The sequence below is a fragment of the Saccopteryx leptura genome, chromosome 13 (assembly GCF_036850995.1).
Source record: "Saccopteryx leptura isolate mSacLep1 chromosome 13, mSacLep1_pri_phased_curated, whole genome shotgun sequence".
Taxonomy (NCBI): Eukaryota; Metazoa; Chordata; class Mammalia; order Chiroptera; family Emballonuridae; genus Saccopteryx; species Saccopteryx leptura.
Window position 1 is genome coordinate 33,127,186 of NC_089515.1, and position 19,474 is coordinate 33,146,659.

Consider the following 19,474-nt stretch of genomic DNA (forward strand, 5'->3'; position numbering starts at 1 on the left):
ACTAAGCAGTCACCTTTGGTTACAAGATACATGATACAAAGGTGCTCTGGGTAGCCCTGGGTACTTCGTAGTGCTGTCTTCTGAGTCAGTAGCACTTATTTTTAAAAACTTTTATTTATTTTTAGTGAGAAAGACACAGAGGGAAAGTCAGACAGACAGGAAGGGAGACAGAGATGAGAAGCATGAACTCATATATAGTTACATTGCTTTAGTTGTTCATTGATTGCTTCTCATATGTGCCTTGACTGGGGGGCTTCAGCCAAACCAGTGACCCCTTGCTCAAGCCAGTGACCTTGGGCTTCAAGCCAGCAAGCTTTGGGCTCAAGCCAGTGACCGGAGGATCATGTCTATGATCTCATGCTCAAGTCGGAGACTCTGTGCTCAAGCTGGTGAGCCCGCACTCAAACCAGATGAGCTCTTGCTCAAGCCAGGTTTTGAACCTGGATCCTCAGCGTCCCAGGTTGAGGCTCTATCCACTGTGCCACCACCTGGTCAGGCTGAGTCAGTAGTGTTTATTTTTTTATTTTTGTGTTTTTCTGAAGCTGGAAATGGGGAGGCATTCAGACAGACTCCTGCATGCGCCCAACCGGGATCCACCCGGCACACCCACCAGGGGGCGATGCTCTGCCCATCTGGGGCATTGCTCTGTTGCGACCAGAGCCACTCTAGCGCCTGAGGCAGAGACCATGGAGCCATCCTCAGCGCCCGGGCCAACTTTGCTCCAATGGAGCCTTGGCTGCGGGAGGGGAAGAGAGAGACAGAGAGGAAGGAGGGGGAGGGGTGGAGAAGTAGATGGGCGCTTCTCCTGTGTGCCCTGACCGGGAATCAAACCCGGGACTCCCGCACGCCAGGCCGATGCTCTACCACTGAGAGCAACCAGCCAGGGCAGTAGCGCTTATATTTGTATCTCCAACAACTGGCAGAGGGCCTGCAGAGAGGAGGGCTCAGTAGCTCTCACCTAATGAACAAACGAAAAACTGATAAACACAAAAAATGTGGCACAACCTATGACTTAAGGCAGGCGTGGCCAACAGTTTTTGCCCCCAGGCCAGATTAGAAAGAAAATTTTTTTCACGGCTGGACAAAATATTAAAATTAAAAAATTTTAAATACAAAAATGATTCGTTTAAGTAAACAAAATTTTATTATGTAATTTGTTCATGAATAATTGTGAGTGAAAAAAATTTAATACACAATATTATTTTAATAAAAATATAATTACATACCGTATAAATATCCAAACTGTATTGCAATCAATCGAAACAATATTTAATTAATAGAATGAGCTTGAAGGGGTTATATTGCAAATAAAACAATTATTTCCTTTTACAAACAGCCTGGACACGTTTTCAGTTATCAACTGCAGCTATTGTCTATGCTATAATGCCACTTGATTCAGCACACTTGATCACAAAAATAACGAATTGTTTGACCTTGGGTGCACACTGGCAAACTCCGCCTAACAAAATGCGGGTTTCACATCGCCGCTAAACGTCAAACAGTTCATATCGAGTACAGACGAGTACAGAAGTTGTAAATCTTTATAATGGAATATTTTTTAAAAAATAAAGAAGTATCGCGAATCCATTCCACCAATTATTGGAAGTTAACCCTAGATTAGTCACACGCGGAATCCTTTTCCACGTATCACCATCTTCTTAAATATCTCGATTTCCAATAATCAAAGATGCTTCTGCTTCTGAGTAGCTGAGATTTTAAAGTAGCAGTATATTAAAAATTTAATCACGGGCTGCATAAACTCATTATGCGGGCTGTACGTTGGCCATGGCTGGCCTAAGGGATCCAAGACCTGGGGGCCTCTGTGGTGAGTCAGAAAGTTCTAGAAGGAACATGACAGGTCAGCAGATTCTTTCTCAGATAACTGGTTTAATCTCTCTAACTCCAGATATTCAGGGCAGAAGCAAAGAAGAGAACAGTTAAGTCCTACAAATGGACCACTGGTGAGGTTGCTGTGTGACCCACTTTTAATAAACGGGGTAGTAAGTCTGCTTTGCTGAACATGTCTGTTTCAATGTATCTCTATAGCCTTCCTTTCTGTTCACTTCCTGCTTATCCTTTCTTCCAGCTCTTTTTTCCTTCTTCCCCTCCTCCCAACATTTCTCTCTTTTTCTTTTGAAAAGCGTGCATTACAAAAAATTCAACTTTTTCATAGCTGAGCTAGAGAAGGAGAAGGAATATATGCCTGTGCATTGTCCAACTGAGCTAGCTAGGAGGACAAGAGACCGTCCAGGCAGGTGAGGTGTTGTCTGCCGCTGATGTGGCTTGAAATCGTGGGAAGGAGTGTGTGGAAATGGGAGAAACGAGCTCTGAAGTCAAGAGCCAGGAAGAGCTGCTGTCTGGATCCCTGTCCTCCCGAGGTTTGCCTTGACCCAGGCTTGACCCACGGTCCACTGGCAGCTCCAGACCAGGATGCCCGATCCAGCTCCATTTCCCACAGTCCTCTTCATGTTCCCACCCTCCTGCCAAAGCTGACCCCTTACTTGCTCCCCCTTGAGAACCACCCTTTAACTAAGCCCTTGTTCTTGCTACTTCTGGAATGTCTTCTTGGCTCCGTATCTACCTTTCTTTGTTTGGACATTGCGCGAATCACTTTATATTCATTAGATTTATTTTTATCCTGTTGTAATTATCTGAGGCAAGTATCTGCATTGTTCCCATTTTATAGGCGAGATGATAAAATTTAGGAACAGAGGAGTTAAGTAATCTGCCTGGGGTCAAACAGTTTGTACATGGTAGATGTGGGATTTTGGTCTGTCTGTCACCAAAGCCACACTCTTAATCACTAATCTTTGCATCATATCTTCGTATCACAGTACAATGTAACCACATGTTCACACGTCAGTTTGTCAACTAAATCTCCAATTTCTAGAGATTAAAAAAGTGCTTTTTTTTCATCCCCAGCTAGAACAAAGCCATGCTGGCACTCAGTAAATGGTTTCTATACTGTGTCATATTATGTTTCCTAGTGGGAGACTAGAGACAGGGTAAGAGCTCAGGTTTAGCTACAGACTAGGTCAAGTCCTATTTCCATGTCCTCTGAATTTCTGACCATCTAGGGCCTGGTTCTTAGCTGCTCTGTTTTGTGGTTTCCCAACTCTATGTCCATCAACCTTTTAACAGATTGTGATCATCAGAGAGTTAGGGCAATTGTATTATTCTCCTTTAATTCACTCCCCTCACTGTCCCCAAACAGTGACTAACTATCCAGCCCACAGCAGACACTAAGGTGATTAATCAGTGAATGAATGAACATTCATAATTATGAATCTGCCTCCCTAATTTTTTTAATGGGATAAAAAATGAAAACATTTTTTTATCTGCTATAGGGAGAGAAACAGAAAGTTACACTACACTATGCATATAAATGCATATACCTAAACTATTAGGCTGGAGTGACAAAGGATATTGAAAATAGAAATGGAGTTTGAGAATTTACCAAGGCCCTGTCTATGGAAAATGTGAATGCTCTCTGGAGCTTTTCCAGCCCAATCCTGAATATGTAACATACTTCCAGAAGAACTAACTTGGGCTTTAACGTCCCATTAGCAGCAGAAGAAAAGTACTGTGTATGTTACAGGTTCGAAACGCAATCCATTTATGGTTTTGCAATAGAGGTGTTAAGGGACTTCAAATAAGGACAAAGGCTGAAACTCATGCAGTCTCATTAGACTAGATAGAAGCAGCTGAAACAAGACATTAACCTACTCTAAGACTCTTGAGGGCTCCAGCCTTTCCCCTTGGATAACTCTGAAAGGCATCCAGCGAGTTCCAATTTGGGCAGGGGTTTGTTTATTCTGCTTGGTTCAAATCAGGGCTACGGATCCCTAATGACTTTCACATCCCTAAAGGTTTTCCACATTTGGGCAAGATCTATGCTTTCTGGAAGCCTGAGGAGGCCCTGCTCCCAGCCCCTGTGGCTGAGCCGACTACGCCAAGAGCACTCAAATGCCCTGACATTGGGAGGAGTTTAGCAGCATCTACCCCTTGGCACAAGTTTGGAGATTTTCACAATGGTGCTGTGTCACAGTAAAAATGCCTCCATTCTTAACCAACCGTAATTTTTACTACATTTCATTTTTCTCCTGGTGGGGCTAAATTTTCAAGGCTAGTCTTTTTTCTATAACCACTACTCTGTGCCAATGAAAACTAAATGGACTCAACCTAGCTTCTGGCCGTTTATTTTGAGCACACCATTCCTAATCGGGAATAATTATTCAGGTTGTTAACTGCCACTCTTCTTCCTATAGAGGGTGTCCTCACCTCCAGGTTCTTGACCCCAACATGCTGCTGTTGGTCTGGCATTCCTAAATTCAACCTGCTTAAGACTCTGATGATTCGCTGAGACTTTAGGTCTAAATTTCACCTTGTTCTCTCCGAATCGCGACCACAATCACCGGAGTAACCTTATGTCTTACGTCTCTCACTGTCTCCACCGTGCGAGAGTTGCTGAGAACCATTTCCACACTGTTTCCCAAGTAGGCACTCGTTCCCACCCTGACACTTCATCTCACACGCTTTTCGGGACTGAAACATGACCCCCAAACAGAATGTGGTTCAAAAGATGTCTTTGTGTGTTCAGAGCCCTTCTCCGCTTTGTCCCAATTTCCAGCCCAGCTTTCTAAATTTTAATTCTTAAATACATGTGTAAATCTCAGAATACAATCCAGGGGTCCCAAAGTGCAGATGCCTGCAGGGCCAGGCAGGTGAGACAATGAGAGCAGAGCTAGGAGGTGGGGCCAGGGGCATCCAGGGAGGAGCAGGAAGCTGGCAGGTGCTGTGTGGGTCAGGGTCAGTGCATGGGGCCAAGAGGGGATGGTGGTTCCAGGGTTGCCAGAGAAGAGAACTCAATATTTTTTTATTTTTATTTATTTTTTTTATTTTTGTATTTTTTCTGAAGCTGGAAACGGGGAGAGACAGTCAGACAGACTCCCGCATGCGCCCGACCGGGATCCACCCAGCACGCCCACCAGGGGCGAGGCTCTGCCCACCAGGGGGCGATGCTCTGTCCCTCCGGGGCATCGCTCTGCTGCAACCAGAGCCACTCTAGCGCCTGGGGCAGAGGCCAAGGAGCCATCCCCAGCACCTGGGCCATCTTTGCTCCAATGGAGCGTTGGCTGCGGGAGGGGAAGAGAGAGACAGAGAGGAAGGAGGGGGGGTGGAGAAGCAAATGGGCGCTTCTCCTATGTGCCCTGGCCGAGAATCGAACCTGGGTTCCCCGCATGCCAGGCCGACACTCTACCGCTGAGCCAACCGGCCAGGGCCGAGAACTCTACATTTTAATGCAAAATTTCCTAACTTTAAACACACTGCAGCTGTCAAAGAAAAACTCCCCTGTCCTGAATTTGGCCTGTAAAAAAGTCTTTGCTCCTTTGGTATATATCGTAGGTACCAACCACACTGCTAGACTCATAGTACTCGGTGATCTTGCTACAGGGGTTGCGGGGAGTGTTAATAGTTGCCCTGGACCTGGAGGTGGAGTGTCTTCAACCCCCCTCTCTAGTTCATATCACAAGTCTCTTCTAAACTTAGGGAATACAGTTCCCAGACAGTGGAGAGATCTGGGTGATTAAGCCATTCCTCCTTTTCCCACCTCCTCAGAACAACTTTATCTAATACTATCGGAGTCTCTGTTTTAGAACAATCATTTATTTTCAGATTCAAAATCCATGAAAGTTTTAGATGTAAACATTTTTATTTTGGGTACAAAGAGGCTGGAAGGGGCTGTGCAGGTGGGGGCATCTCTAGTGTATTTATTTTTATTTATTTATTTATTTTTCAGAGACAGAGAGAAAGTCAGAGAGAAGGATAGCCAGGCACAGACAGACAGGAACGGAGAGATGAGAAGCATCGAGCATTAGTTTTTCGTTGCCCGTTGCAACACCTTAGTTGTTCATTGATTGCTTTCTCATATGTGCCTTGACCGCGGGCCTTCACAGACCGAACCCCTTGCTTGAGCCAGCGACCTTGGGCTCAAGCTGGTGAGCTTTTTGCTCAAACCAGATGAACCCGCGCTCAAGCTGGTGACCTCGGGGTCTCGAACCTGGGTCTTCCACATCCCAGTCCGATGCTCTATCCACTGTGCTACCGCCTGGTCAGGCTCTAGTTTTTTTTTTTTTTTTTATCAGAATCATCCTTTGAAATATAAATCTTATTGTGTTATTTCTGCTGGCTTCCCACTGCTCCTAGGAATACAGACAAGGGCCCTTAACAAGAGCCTATAATACCTGGTTTGTTTGTTTTTTTTGCCTTTCTGTGCCTCAATTTCTTCATACGTAAGAATGGCATTTCAGAATCATATAAAACTTTAAAAAACATTTGTTACGATGCCTAATCCAAGTGAGCACCCAACAGCTGTTCACCTTTGTCCTTCTGACTTCTCCAGATTTTACTGATGATCCCTCTATCTCCAAACTCTCCATCCAACCCTCAAACTTGCCACTCCCCCTTCTACCACCAGGCCTTTGCACATACAAGTACTTCTATCTAGAAGAGGCTGCTAAACACTCAGTTCTCTCAGTTAGTATCTACTGGGCCTCGAGTCCTCAGCTGAAACATCACTGCCTCGGGGAAGCTCCTCTTTGCCTGGCCAAATCCCCCTCTCAGAGGGTCTCACACAGCCACGCCCCTCTCCTTGTAGCATATACCATTGACTACACTTAGTCATTTGTGTTTGTAATTACTTGATTTCCTACTAGTCTTTAAGTTCCACATAGGTAGGGACAATGTCTGTCCTGTTTTTGGTTGTTAGCCGTGTAGGTATTTAATAAATACTTGTAAAGTAAATGAATTTCCACCACCAGCGGCCTGTTCTTGGTGTGCTGGGGTATGATAGCCACAGGGAGGAGGGACTTCCTCAGAGATATAGAGGAAGTAGGGACTCCCCTTTTCCTGGCTTGAAGGCTGGAGAGGTAGGTGGCCTTCCCTCTGGTAAGGTATCAAAGAATTACAAAAATTAATATTTTAGGAGAAAGAGGAATGTGAAAATTTCCTGACTTTTCCATACTGTGTAAAAAAAAAACTTTTACTAGGAAGCTTAAAGGGCATTTTATAATTTGGGCTAAGCATACAGAAAGATTTTGTAAATATGATTTTTATACTTGTGTGTGATTTGCACCAACTCAGGATGGACGACAGTATTGTGTTGTAAACAGAGAGGTTTTGTGCTGGGTTTTGAGTGGAAATGGAGAGGAAACTTGGATTCTCCCCCCCACACACACCTGTGAGGAGGAGGATAAACACCTAGCCAGGTGCGGGGGAAGGGAAGAAAGATTAAGTGAGCCCCTTTCCTTCTCCTCTCTTTCCTTCTTTAATGGGCAGTTCACAAACGCTTGTCCCCTGGCGCCATGCAGGCTCCCCTCCCACCCTGAAGGCATATCGTTGATGTATAGACCTCTAGACAGAGGGATGGCAGATGAACACCAAAAGATTTGGGAATGTCTTTTAATATGTAAAACCACATTTTTCGCTATTGTGTTACCTTGTAAGTTTTAATATGTAGAAATAAATTTTATAAATCCTAAGGACAAATGTTATAAGCTTGCTAATGATTGTGCCATCTTCCCCTCCTCCTCCTTTTCCCGCCAACCTGTGTGTGATCAAAGGTATATAACCTGCCTCAGGGCTATAGTCTGGACGGCACGATTTGGGTCAGCTATGCCCCATGTTTGTCATATGCAGCTGGCTTATTAATAAATCTCCTCCTTTTAATAAAACTCCTTAAAAATTCATTTGGACTTGGTGTCTCTACATAGACCCAGCGGAATGGCACTTTACAACACCCTATTTGCTCAGGAAAGACTCCAATCCCACCAAAGCAGGCCTAAGGCAGAGATTGAGGCCACCTCCTACCCCTTTTTTCCTTTTTTCTTTTCTCAACAACAGTGTAGGGCCACTCTGCAGAGAGACGACCCTCGGGATCACTTGCCAATGGGACCAGGGGTATGTGGGCACATCAAACAACCACAGAAAAGATCAGAGAGATAATCCAATGGCCAGTTAGCACCTTCCAAATGGGCAGGGCTTTCATGTTCAGACGCCAATGAAGATCAAAGGTTTAAATGTGCTTCATATGGCTCTCAGATGGTGTGTCTTCTGCTGTCTACCCACAGTCACACGCTGGGCAGCCTACAGTCACACGCTGGGCAGGGCTGGGATCGGCCCAAATCATTTTTGTAAATGATGTTTGAAAAACCGTCACTTGCTGATAAATTAACTTTTGATGTTGGCAGTGTTCACAAATCAAAACCAATGACTGCAAGTGTGCCTTTCTGGTTCTAGTACAGGTAACTCTGTGGAAGCCTGGAGTTGCATGTATGCACTCATTCATCCACTCACTCACTCAACAAATATCATCTGAGCCCCTTCCATGTGCCGGCTCCTGTATGGCTTTTTTTTCCTTTTTTTTAAGAGAGGAGTACATTTCCTTGGTCCATTAGCTACCAGGAGTCTCTTCTTCCATTTGGTTGTTTCTATGCTATGATTACTTGGCCGTAGATGGGAAGACACCTCCCTCTATCCTCATAGGTGTGCATATTAAAGAATGCTTGAGATACCCTTGACGTCCTCAGAGGTCAAGGAGGTAGCAGGTATGAAGAAAAATGATCATTTTTTAGTCAGATGGACCCGTGTTTCAATTGGGGGTTCCATGTTGTGCTTATATCTGCATGCACACATGTGCTTGCATGAGCATACACACACGCACACAGAGGCTGAGACCTGAGTTTCTCCTTGTGGTTAAGAACTTGGATTTGGAAATCACACAGGCTTGGGATGAAATGAGGGCTTTGCCCCTGCTGGCTGATCAACCCAGGTTAGAGGCGTTGGTTCCAGATTTAGGAGTCTATTACCTTAGACCAGAGGTCTCAAACTCGCGGCCCGCCGAACAATTTTTTGCGGCCCGCAGACTAATCCACAAACTACAGTTTCTGGTCGTTTTGTGACACTGAAAAATGTTGCGTGACAGTTGCCTTTTGTAGACCTAGTGCGGCCAGCCCAACGGCTGTGATCTTGCTCTGCGGCCCACATGCTGAGTTGAGTTTGAGACCCCTGCCTTAGACCCTGTGAATTGTCAGGGTCTCTGAAACGTTCTGCACTCTCACTTCCCCTCCATATTCCAAGATCATCCTCAAAAATATCTGTCTGAAATGGATTTAGATGAGTCTGCTTATTAATGCAAAAATGCAATTCTGGGTACAAATAGGGATAAAATCCCCACCCCACCGCTGCCAAGGGTGTTTCTGGTGACTGAAGTCCACAGGGAAAACCTCAGAGGGGTCACACAGCTGTTCAGGCCTTCAGACAATCACTTATGGAATTAATATTATAGAAAAAGTTTTTAAAAAGTTTCTTATAATAGAATACAGAGTTAAAAGATTCAAACATCAAGTTTATGTACTATTAGCAAAAGATTTTAAACTTTCCTGAAGATGGTCAAAATTGTTAAAATTCAGTCCATTAAAAAACAAAACACTCTAAAAATGCCCTCTTCCTACTTTAACTGAACCACTACTAATTTCTTAATGATTTCTTGGTTTTAAAACTCAATTTCAAAAGAAGTTTAAATAATGAGTCACAACATCTTGAGATCTCCTTTTTCCTCTTAAGTATTTGCTACTGACTCACATGTTATTATAAACACATTATAAGCATGTTCCATTATGTTCTATAAATGTTCCCATGGATAAGAATTCTCATAGCTCATTTAAATGAGTTTTTGTTTTTTGAAAGAATAAACAGTTTAGAAATACTCAAAAAGATTAATTACATGTACAGTACTGAAAAATCTCATTTAGTTTTATTGTACTGAGAAATGCACCTTCATAAAAATGTAGAAATTTTAACTTGAACACTAAATTATGAACCAATTACAGATTTTTAAATATGGCTCCCAATCCTGGAAATAAATACTTAGCATCTTTTCTACTCTGGAGGGAAGAGAGATGGTATCAGCAGAAAATGAAATAGAAACAACAGAAGTTGTTTCTAATAAAGGTGAATGCTCATTTTTCTCCAGTTAAATGGGTCTTCTCCAGGCTCTTAAATGGTTTTAGAAACCTCAGACTTCACTCAGGCTCATACAGGGACTTCCTTCTGTGCCCCTACATCCTGTCCTTATTTCAACTATAACATATATACCATCCGAGAATTGCATGTGTATCTGTCCATCTCCTCCACTAGTTGGTGAATTCCTTGAAATTTAAGACTATATCTTATTCACTGCTTTATCTTTAGGGTCTAGCACAGTGCTTGGTACACAGTAGATGTTCAACAAACATTTGTTAAGTGACTAAATGAATGAGTAAATGGCATGATGTATGAGTCTTGAGGAAAACCTAACTAAAGATTTTACCTAAGGGAGGCCTCTGGCCTCTAGATACCTCCTTTCCAATGTTTCATAAGATGCTACTGCTCTGGGTTCACAGAGACGCCTGGAGGGTATTTTTCCTTCCTGTGTGCGTCTGTGGCTGAGCTAAGAGCAGAGCATCTGAATTAAGAACAGTGGAGAGCTGGCATGTCAAAGTGCTAGTAAAAAGTGGCAGCAATGACGACGGCCACCACCATCACCTTCTGTATCACCTTCATCATCATAACATATATTAAACACACATTAGGTGTTAGACCCCATGCTGAAGTTCTTTGTATACCTTTTCTCATCTAATCCTCAAAACAACTCTCTTCCCATTTTACAGATTCAGACACTGAAGTCTCCGAAAGTAAAGTCACGTCTTCAAGACGACGCGGTGCTGACGTCAAGACTCAAACCCAAGGCGGAACGATGTTCATGTTCAATTTCTTTCAACCATGAAGCAGCTCAGATGCTGACAGTCCCAACAGAATAAAGTTCAAAATAACACTTGTCTTAATTCATTCTGAGCCCCTTTTCCTACCTTACTTCAACAAACCCTCTGGTCCTCCCCTATCTTTCTCCCTTCTCATTCAAATGTGAGCTCCAACTGGTCATCTGTTTGGCTGCTGACAACAATAGTATTGAAGGGGCTTGAATCCATGAGTCTTCACAAAGGCTCCAAATGCCTCTTTTAAAACAGTATAATGTATATAGTATGTGCGCATGGAAGTTAACATTCAAACACAGACAACAAGTAAAAGGCTTCTCTTGGAGGTAAGCATTTTTGCATGTTTCTGTGTCTAGTCTTTGGCAGTTCTCTCCTTACTCTAAAAAAGGCTTACATTCCTATTTCTTTATATTCTCTGCCCTTTAAAGAAGAACTTATTCAACTGCCTTGAAAGATGAGAAATTTGGGCCCATTCTCTCAATTACTACAAGTTATATATATATATATAGTTTTGTTTTTCTATTGGCAACTGTTTCAACTTTAAATACTATTCTTAAACCTCTCTTCTTACTGTTTAATTTATGTATTTCTTGATTCTGCCAGGGTTTCCCATCTATTTACTCTTCATCCTTCTGAATTAAACCTGACTCTTTCAGCATAAATACAATTTCATATTCCAGTTTGTTTTCGAAGAACACTTAATTACTTACATTGAAAATTATCTTTTTCCACTTAAAATATTCAGGAGTTCATTTTTACACGTTAATCAAGCTTTTGGGGGGCAGCTCTAGAATATAATCAGTGTTGTATCTTTGAATATTGAGTTTCAGATAACTACCTTGCAAATAAATTTCTGGAATATGGCCCATTCCAAGTTTCTAGAAGTAGAACTTGACATTTTTATGACCAGTTCAAATATGGGAACCCCAAGTGACTATCTGGGGTTCAATAATTAGAATTTAACAACCCTTTAACTTCCTGATTTCTTGAAGTAATGGTGGGGAAGAGGGTAGGGGTACATGATCCAATAATTCTCTTAATAATTTTAACCATTAACAACAAATTGGAAGGAAGTGAAATGATTTTTTAAAACATAAAATTAACAGTCATCTTAGACTCAGTTCCTTTTACCCCGTTCAATCTCTACATTCTAGCAATTCTACCTCTTGTATACACCTCTTTGCTGGTCCCCAAGAATTTTTTGTTTGTTTATTGAATATTTTAATGGATTTTAATTTGTGTTTACATAGATTCTAGTGTTGCCCTAAATGCATCCCCCCACCCCCACCCTCATATTCCCCTCAACACCCCCTTTGCCCTCCTCCCCATAGCGCCCTCCTTCCTTCCCTTCAGGTTTATCCCATCCTATCATCCCCTTTCCCTCTGCATGGTCCTCAAGGATTTAAACTTTTTTGGTACAGAGACTATTTTATGCATTGCACAAAGGTGATCACTGGCACAGAGGAGAAGTATGAAATCTAGCCCACGTGCTGTGCACTAAATGATATGCGTGGGTATGAAACTGCATCATTTTGTAGAGTGGGATATCAGTTACTAAATGTGCCAGCAGCACCCTATCAGGAACACTGCCTTAGCATTCGCCTCCTAAATGTCTCCAGTTCTCCCATCCCTTCGTCCCTATCCACCTTTCACACCAACCTCCTCACCTGAGGCACCAGAGACTCTAATTCAGTAGGTTTGGGGGTGGAGCTAGGAAGCTATATTTTGGACACTGATGCTGGTTTAAGTCTAATGCAGGTGGGTAAGGGTGACACTATGTGGCGCCTCACCCCATGCTGTAGTCAGATCTTTCTAAAAATCCAATCTGATCAAATCACATTCTTTCTTAGAACCTTCCAGTGTCTCTCATTACTTACAAGGTAAAATCTAAGGTCTCTATCATGAAATAGATCCCCTGAAGACCTACTTTATCCCCTTGCCCCATGCCTCCCTACTTCCTTTTAGTACTCCCCAAGCTTTGGCCAGAACAGCCTGGTAGACCAGCTGTCCCCTGAACACATCGAGCCTTTTCCTGTCTCAATCCTTTGTACCTGGGTGCTCCATTCACTCTGCCAGTTATTACTCTATCTGTCCCCAGCCTGCCCAGGGAGTTTCCCTCATCAGTCAACACTCCAGATCCCTAATCTAACTGATCGAGTCACTCTTTCCCAAAGTCAGCTGGGATCCACTGCAGAGAGAGCGGATTATGTTTTCATGGGGCAGTGAGAGAGGAGCGAGTGGGCTGGTACAGATAGTGAGACTCCGGAGCCCCGGCGACAGCAGGGGCCGGGGAAAGGGGAGAGGAGCTCAGACAAGGAGGACGGAAGGCCCCAAGGATAACTCCACCACTAGTCCAGGGCTCTGGTGTTGATAACAGCTTTTTTTTTTTTTTGTATTTTTCTGAAGCTGGAAACGGGGAGAGACAGTCAGACAGACTCCCGCATGCGCCCCACCGGGATCCACCTGGCACGCCCACCAGGGGCGAGGCTCTGCCCACCAGGGGGCGATGCTCTGCCCCTCTGGGGCGTCGCTCTGCCGCGACCAGAGCCACTCTAGTGCCTGGGGCAGAGGCCAAGGAACCATCCCCAGCGCCCGGGCCATCTTTTGCTCCAATGGAGCCCCGGCTGCGGGAGGGGAAGAGAGAGACAGAGAGGAAGGAGGGGGGGTGAAGAAGCAAATGGGCACTTCTCCTATGTGCCCTGGCCGGGAATCGAACCCGGGTCCCCCCGCACGCCAGGCCAACGCTCTACCGCTGAGCCAGCCGGCCAGGGCCAATAACAGCTTTTGAGACACTGAAAATTGGCATCTGTGCCAGCCTGGAAACTTCCTGAATGTATTTACATTTTTTTTTAAGTGAGGTAACCACCCTCGTCCCTGCCCACCCTGTGCCCAACCTGGGCTGAGGACTGGTGGTAAGGAACTCACCATTTTTTTAAAAAAAATTTATTTATTGACTTTAGCAAGAGAAGGAGGGGGGAGAGAGAGACAGAGACAGCAACAGAGAGACAGAGAGATTGAGCTGGTCCAGTATGTGCCCTGAGCAGGAATCAAACCAGCAACCTCTGCTCTTCGGGATGATGTTCTAACCAACTGAGCTATCCGGCCACAGCTGTATTTACATTTTCATTTTGTTTGAGTTTCATATGTTAGTACAATCTACAGTGTATATTAGTGTTCTATTTCTTTGGTTCTAAAATTATCTTATTCAATTAAGTGTTACCAAAGAGCAAAGATTATAGGTTCCTGATTCTGTGAACACACTTGCCACTTGAGTCCACCAGGGTTTAGGAACTGTCTCTTCCATGCCTTATGCGGTGACAGGCAAGGTGTGTGTGAGAGGAGGATGTGCAATTCGACCTTGGGAACAGAAAAGCCCAGAGACAGTTAAAGCCAGGCAGGAATAGACAATGTTCATGGAGAGCTGTAAACATGGCCTCATCACAGCTGTGCAAACGGGCCTTGGGAAAGCTTGGTCTGGGTTGGCTGCACACACGAGTGTGTGACCTTGGGCCAGTCACTTCATCTCTCCAAGCTTCAGTTTCCTGGTGCTAATAATTTCTTCCTCACAAGACTATCAAAAGAACGGTCTTAGTTTCCTGGTGCTGCTGTAACAAACTACACCACTGAGACGGTATAAAACAAAAGAACTTTATTCTCTCACAATTCTAGAGGCTAGAGGTAAAAAATCAAAGTGTGGGTAGGGCCAAGGAACCATCCCCAGCGCCTGGGCCATCTTTGCTCCAATGGAGCCCCAGCTGCGGGAGGGGAAGAGAGAGACATGTTTCCTCTGAGATTCTGGTTAGAATCTTTCCTTGCCTCTTCCTGGCTTCTGGCGGTAGCTAGCAGTCCTTGACAGTCTTTGGCTTGCAGCTGCAACACCCAGTCTCTGCCTCACCTACCACACGGTGTTCACTAAAACATGGCTGTCCCTATGCCTCTTCTGTTCTAGTAAGGAAAGCCAGTCACTGGGTTTAGGCCTTGCTCTAACTGAAAATGATTTCATTTGAATTTTAATTACATCTGCCAAGACCTTATTTCCAAATAAGGTCGCATTCATAAGTACTGGGGTTAGGACTTCAATAGATCTCTTTCAGGGGACATAAGTCAACTCACAATAAGGACGTCAAGTATTGACTCTATCACTGACTCGGAATTAGAATTATGCATACGCCTTTCCCTGCCTAGTAGGCATGTAAAGAGTGTTTTGATTACAGGGAAGTCAACTAAGACAGCCTTTATAAACTAAATTATTTATGAGGTACAGGCACCTAGTTCAAATGTGTGTGTATATTCCTATTACGACTTACTGTTTATACTCAGAAGTATTAACTTAAAAAAAAAAGACAGAAATAAAATATGCTTATTGCAGTAAAAGAAAATACGTTGAAAAAATTTTAGACCTTTCTATCAAAAACAAAGTATTCTGTTTTCAAGTAACAATATTAAATATGTATAGGATACTTTTTGTTTTCATATTAATATTCTAGTTACAATCAATATATGACCAATAACTTTAATATAGCTATTTTATACCTATACAAATATGCACTCAAACTGGTTAAATATGAACGGTGGAATTTTCTTTTCTACTACATAATTTAAATATAGGAAACTAAGCTTTGTCCTGGTTATACATCAATATTTAATCCTTTAATTTACAAACTTACTTAGCAACAATTTGAGAAGGAAAAATTGAGTTTAATGTAGTAAATATATTTCATTGGTGGATACCATATGCACATTTGAAAACACTTAGCTACCTTATGCTGAAAATCCTCTTCCTTATCACTAATTTTTCTAATTTTGCTATTACAGTGCTTTATATTACTACCAATTATCTTGCTCTTTTCGCTCCTATTTTATTTTGCTTTCGTAATTTTTAGTAGGTAGTACATTAGAAAAAAATTCAAGAAACAAAAACAGATGATAGATTTAGACAACTTCTTCCTGACTACTGAAGTCAACAATTCTTTTGACTACCACTGCTATACAGAGTCGGTCCTGGGTGTCTAGCATTGGCTAATAGGGAGCAGGGGATCCAGACAGGAAGCAGAAAGGCCTTCATTGTATTTAAACTAGTGGAAGTCCCTGCCAGAATAGTGTAAGCTCTCCATTTTCCATTTTGAGAAATGAAAACAAGCATACCCTTGTAATCAAGGACGCAGCTTTGATGATCACTGCTTCATACCAGAAAATGTTTCTCATTATTTGGCAAGCTTTGAACTTAGTAGACAGATCATCCCTGGTGGTCCTGAAGGCATAAAACTGGGAATGTCCTGTACTGATAATTGGCTGTCTTTTCTAGAGTCCCTGGTACCACGGGAGGTAAGCAAGCTCAAGGAAATGTTAAAGAGTTAGCAGAATTCTGTCGACTACGATCAGGCTGCAAGGCTGTAGTACTCTGGCCAATCAATCCTGAGGTGCCAGTTCCTGACCTGTGAATGTGTTGTGAATAATGGACAACTGGTTGGATAGTTCCTTCTCCCATTCTCACCTACTGCAGGCTGCTCTAACCTTCATCTTGTAATCATAACCACTTCCAGGAGACAAGTTGACTTGAGCCACCAAGAAGTAACATGAAAAGCTGCCTTCATATTTCTCTTTGACAACTTCAGTTCTTTCTAACGTCTTGATAGACCTGAGATCAAATAACATGTTTCTCCTCCTTTTTAAATTTTCTGATTTTTTTTTTTTTTGGTGCTAACATACAGATAACATAAAATTCAGCATCTTAACTATTTTTAAGTGTACAGTTCAGTAGTATTAAATACATCTCCAGAACTCTTTCCATCTTGAAATGGAAACTTTATACTCATTAAACACTAACTCCCATCCCCCTCCCACCAGCCCATGGCAACCACCTTTTTCCTTTGTCTCGATGATTTTGACTATTCTGAGTACTTCATATAAATGGAATCATCCAGAATTTGTCTCTTCCCTCCTTTTTCTTTACCTTTCCAACTCCATTTAATTTACGTCAAACATGATCTCTCTCATGGAAAAGGTCAGTCTTTTTCACCTTCTTCCTTACCCTTTCCCTCTGGGAAATAATTTTTAAACTCTTTCCTGACCCCCTCTTCCCTTCTTCATTCCATTTATAAGCCTCTCATTTAAAAAGAAAAAAAAAGAAGAAAGAAAGAAAGGATAAGTTACTGGGATAATTTTCTGCTTCTTTCATATAGGTATGAGTTTCTATATGTCATAAACCGTAACACAAGAGCTACAGATGCCCACATCTAAAATCTCTGAAATGGCCTAAAGTTCTTTTCAAAATCTCCATATGAGTTTAAATTTAACTTTCTATCATCTTAGTTAAAATTATTTCCCTTCAACAAAAAATGTATTTTAACTCACTTGTATTGCTTTTTTCTTGGAGGCTGATACTCAGTATTCTAAAAATGGTGTTTTTCTCTTTATTCCATGAGAGGTGTGCAGATTTCAACTGTGTTATGTGTTAAAGGGGCTTTTGTGAACTAGAGTCTGTGAACCAAATCACAACATTTAATACTGTTCTCTAGGAAAGTGTTCTAAGTTGCACACAGCTCCTGAGATTTGACCTGCTGGGAGGTAAGCCTTTGTAAACTGGGGACTGAGTGTGTGTTGTATGCTTCCCATAGATTTTCACTAGCAATACATAGCTGAAAGCGGTGGCCAGCTCAATGCCACAGGGCACACAGTGAACAAGAAGATAATCAGACAACCAAGTCACAGCAGTCAACCTGTTATCCAGACCCCCTGCCAGAGTATACAGCCAACACAGTTCAAGACCCAACTAGTCGATATGCTGAACCTATAGATCTTATAAACACTCCATGACTTCAACCATCCATATAATTTTTGATGCATTTTCTTCCACATGTTGAAAAACATGTTTCATGGTACATAAGAGACTTTGAAAACCCCATAGTGAGGGCACTGAAGTTAAAAAAGTTTTCCAGGAGAACAAGCCAGAGCTACAGAAGTAAGCCTGGAGCAGAGCCACCAGCTAATTGTATTATTCAGCAGACGCTACCTACAGGGTGTATCAGAAACTGGCACAGAGCTGCAAAACAAAGAAACTCCCAACCTTTGCATCAAATACCAACTGAGAGATAACTCGTTGGATAAGGTCCAAGGAGTCCCAGAGCTGGGAATGTTCATCGATGAAGTTCTGAACAGGAAGTGCAAATAGCAACTGAGATCCAGTTACTCTCAGGGCACAGACACACTAACCAGCAGCCGCCTTTCTTCTCCCCAAAGGTCTGTGTAAGATTGGAGGCAGCTTGCCTTGGTCTTGGAGACGTGTTCTTTTGCCATTAATAGAGAAGAAAGAAAGCAGCTTTCATTGACTTTGTTTGTTTGAGGCTTCATGTTTCAGGCCAACCCATCTGTCACATCGAATACTAACTCCCTCTTCAAACTCTTTGAATATTTAGAGCTGCTTCCGCATTACTTGGCACTTAACTCTCTGCAGTCTCATATTATTCTCTGAATACCTGATGCATGCAAATCTGGCCTCCTCGTTAGGATCAGAAGCAACTTAAAGGCCAGTAAATTGACTTGTACTTCACTTGGCTCTCCAATAATACCTACACCCTGCTGGGCACAGAGTGGGCATCTGATCAAACAGAGTTGATTAACTCACAGGCTGAGATCCTCTCACAGAGTTATAAGCACTGAAGCAACGCCAGCTCCACATGCCGATCTCAGCCCAGCCTCGCAGAAAGAGTACTGACGGAGAACACAAGCTTGGCAGACACCAGGAGCCATATCAGAGTAGAGAAATCTTGAATCCCGTGCAAGGGGAAACTGCCTGCCACCTAGGGACTATAAGCTCGACAAGGGCAGGAACTGCGTTTTGTTCCCTACCCAGCACCTAGCACCCAGTAGGGGTTCAAAAACACATAGGTTGAGTGAATGAAAAACATTGGCACATCTTTTGTTTTTGTTCCCTCATCATTTATAACCAATCCACAAGCATTAAGGTGACTCCAGGAAACAGAGAGACATGGCCCCCAATGGTTCAGGGAGGTGCACATCGCTTCTCAGTCTGCCCAGGGTGTGTGTATGTGTGGAGTGGTGGGGAGGCCAAGGGTCAAGGAGGAAGGTCACTGGCCTGGTGGTCACAGGTCTGGGGCTTGCTGAGGAGGGACGAGAGCTGCTCTCCTTGGGAGAAATGGCCGGACGTCAGGTCAAGCTCTTGGCAGCCCCCAGTCATTGGAAAGCTGCTCTACGTGGTCCCCGTCTGGCTGGCAGCTTCCTGCCAGGGAAGGCTGCCAAGCAGGTTGTGACAGCTGTGCAGTGCGCAAATCTCCGAGGTCTGCTGCACTGACATTTCTGACCTGCTGTCTGCTACTCGTGGGAAGCAGCTGAGAAGTTCTGATATTAAGGGACCCCATTTTCCATTGGCTCTCATTTTTCAGGAGAATGCCGAGCTATCTTTTTATTTTATTTTATTTTATTTTTGTATTTTTCTGAAGCTGGAAACGGGGAGAGACAGTCAGACAGACTCCCGCAAGCGCCTGACCGGGATCCACCCGGCACGCCCACCAGGGGCAACACTCTGCCCACCAGGGGGCGATGCTCTGCCCCTCCGGGGCGTCGCTCTGTTGCCACTCTAGCGCCTGGGGCAGAGGCCAAGGAGCCATCCCCAGCGCCCGGGCCATCTTTGCTCCAATGGA

General features: G+C 43.4%; 1 protein-coding gene across 2 annotated transcripts in view; it reads right to left on the bottom strand.

Annotated features, from left to right (window-relative positions):
• Positions 1–19,474, bottom strand: part of PLCE1 (phospholipase C epsilon 1) — a 346,840-nt gene that overhangs the window by 203,557 nt on the left and 123,809 nt on the right. The gene's annotated exons all lie outside the window — the stretch shown is intronic.